The sequence below is a fragment of the Meles meles genome, chromosome 7 (assembly GCF_922984935.1).
Source record: "Meles meles chromosome 7, mMelMel3.1 paternal haplotype, whole genome shotgun sequence".
NCBI lineage: Eukaryota > Metazoa > Chordata > Mammalia > Carnivora > Mustelidae > Meles > Meles meles.
Window position 1 is genome coordinate 27,445,046 of NC_060072.1, and position 2,441 is coordinate 27,447,486.

A 2,441-nucleotide genomic window follows, 5' to 3' on the forward strand; every position below is an offset into this window, starting at 1 on the left:
TCGTTTAAAATAAAGTTGGAAATTCTGTATCTCTAGCAAAACTACTTTAAAAGTGAAGTTGAGGGTAAATCTTAATAGATTGTATAGATGTAGATTGTATAGATATAGATTCTTGTTGATAAGAATTGAAGATAGAGCCACACAGGTGTAGAAGATGAGTGAGAAGGGTTCTCAACTCAGGAACACAGGTGTTACTGTGAGAGGGACATTGCAGTCCAGCAACCATCTCTCGCACGGCCATTAGCAGAGAAGGCCAAAGATTCAGTTAGGCAGATGCATCTTTAGGGGGACTTCGCAAGAGGAGAGAGCACAGCAATTCTTTCCTGTGCGCCTGGGACATCATTTCTCCTACCAGAGCCAACAGAAGGAGGCCTTGAGAGAACTCCTTGGAGAACTGGGAATGCTAGCCTAGATGGAAAAGAATGCGGGACTCTCACTCCCTGGCCAGATGCTTGCCAGGCTGGGAGAATGGGTACACCTGCCCTGTGCTGGGACAGGAGTGGAAGTCAAGGAGTGCTTTGGGGAGAATCTGACAAGGGTCCCCTGGAGTTTGAGGAGTACAGAGAGATAATAGACTGGAAGCTGGCTGGGACTGCCCCTAGTGGCTGGATGCGGACAGAAGGTTCTAGCATTCGGCTGGGCAAGAATGCGCTATGTTTCTCATGGACCAAGGGGACAAGGTGGGGAGACACTCTACTAAATGAGATAAAAGGACAGGCCATGCCATAATAAGAGAAACAGGGAGATTTGAATTTAATGAAAATTAAAGTGAATTTAGGTTGGACTGGAATTTTGCATAGCTGAAAATGAGACTCTTCTCACATCTGAAAGTGACCCTAAAGGTAAGGGACCTGCCTAAAATGTCACTGGGGGCACAGAAGGGAGATCTTTAAAAAAGGCAGAGGTGAGGGGCCCCTAGGTGGCTCAGTTATTTAAGCATCTGCCTCTAGCTCGCGTCCTGATCTGAGGGTCCTGGGATTGAGTCTCACATTGGGCTCCATGCTCAGCTGGGAGTCTGCTTTTCCTTCTGCCTGCCACTCCCCTTGCTTGTGTGGACATGTGCTCTCTCTCTGACCCCCCCATCCCCCGCCAAAAGACGGAGGAGGGAGGGGGCGCTGAGCTGGCTCAGTCAGTTGAGCCTGCGACTCTTGATCTTGGGGTTGGGAGTTCAAGTCCCATGTTGGGTGTAGAGATGACTTAAAAAAACTAAAAAATTAAACAAAATAAGGGTGCCTGTACTCAGTCAGTTAAGTGTCCAATTCTTGATTTCAGCTCAGTCTTAAGATTCTCTTTCTTCCTCTCCCTTTGCCCCTCCCCCAGCTTGTGCTCTAAATAAATAAATAAATAAACAAAATTTTAAAAATAAAATAAAGGCAGAGGTGGGAGAAGAAAAGCTGTTTTCTTAATTTTAGTCACTGACTGAGCATATTTAATAGAGCAGTTACACCATTTAGTTAAAAAGTAATTATCACACCTATGGAGTAGTCTTTCCAAAATGAAAAAATAATAATAACTTTGAACCTGAATTTAATCAAACCTCTTGAACTAACTGGCAGATGATGGAAAAGGTGGGAGATGGAAGAACTTGCTAATGACACCAGGAGGATGCCATCAGCCAACTCAGAGTATTAGCAATGCCACGGGGCAGAACCTTTTGTTGTTCACAGGTGTGATGACTGGGTGTTCAGCCACCATGTGGAATGTGCCTCCCTCAGACATTGTCACAACATAATTGGTACCTCACCCATCTGATGTGAAAAGAAAAAAAAAAAATCTCACAGAACAAAATCCCTTTTTCTCTTAAACAAACACATGGCTTAAAAGAAAAAAAGAGAAGGAGAATTGTCATAAATTAAAAGAAACCTAAGAGAATGTCTAAATATGTAATGTGTACCCTGTATTTGAATTTTTATTAGAACAACTGTAAAAAGATATTTCTGAGACAATCAGGGAAAGTTGAACTTGCATTGGATATTAAATGTATGAAGGAATGTTTATGAATTTGGGAGGGCATGATAATGCTATTATGCTTTTTTTCTTTTAAGTTCTCATACACTAGAGAAACACTGTAAGGCATTTATAGGTGATGAGAGAGGATGTCTGGGATTCATTTTTAAATACTGTAAGATAAAGGAAAATGAAGTGTGACTTTTTTTTTTTAACAGTACTGTTTTTTTTTTTTATTTATTTGACAGAGAGAGATCACAAGTAGACAGAGAGGCAGGCAGAGAGAGAGAGAGAGAGGGAAGCAGGCTCCCTGCTGAGCAGAGAACCCGATGCGGGACTCGATCCCAGGACCCTGAGATCATGACCTGAGCCGAAGGCAGCGGCTTAACCCACTGAGCCACCCAGGTGCCCCTGAAGTGTGACTTTGAGCAGAGGATCCATGAAAAAAGTAGGATAGGAATGATCGTTGAAGCTAGGTGATGGGTATGGGGATG

The 2,441-nt window shown here is 43.2% G+C and overlaps 1 non-coding gene across 1 annotated transcript; it reads left to right on the forward strand.

Annotated features, from left to right (window-relative positions):
- The first annotated feature begins 1,648 nt into the window (after nt 1–1,648).
- Nucleotides 1,649–1,754, forward strand: LOC123947838. The gene has a single exon (XR_006819867.1). It is a non-coding gene; the product is annotated as a small nucleolar RNA U13 (small nucleolar RNA).
- The last annotated feature ends 687 nt before the right edge of the window (nt 1,755–2,441 follow it).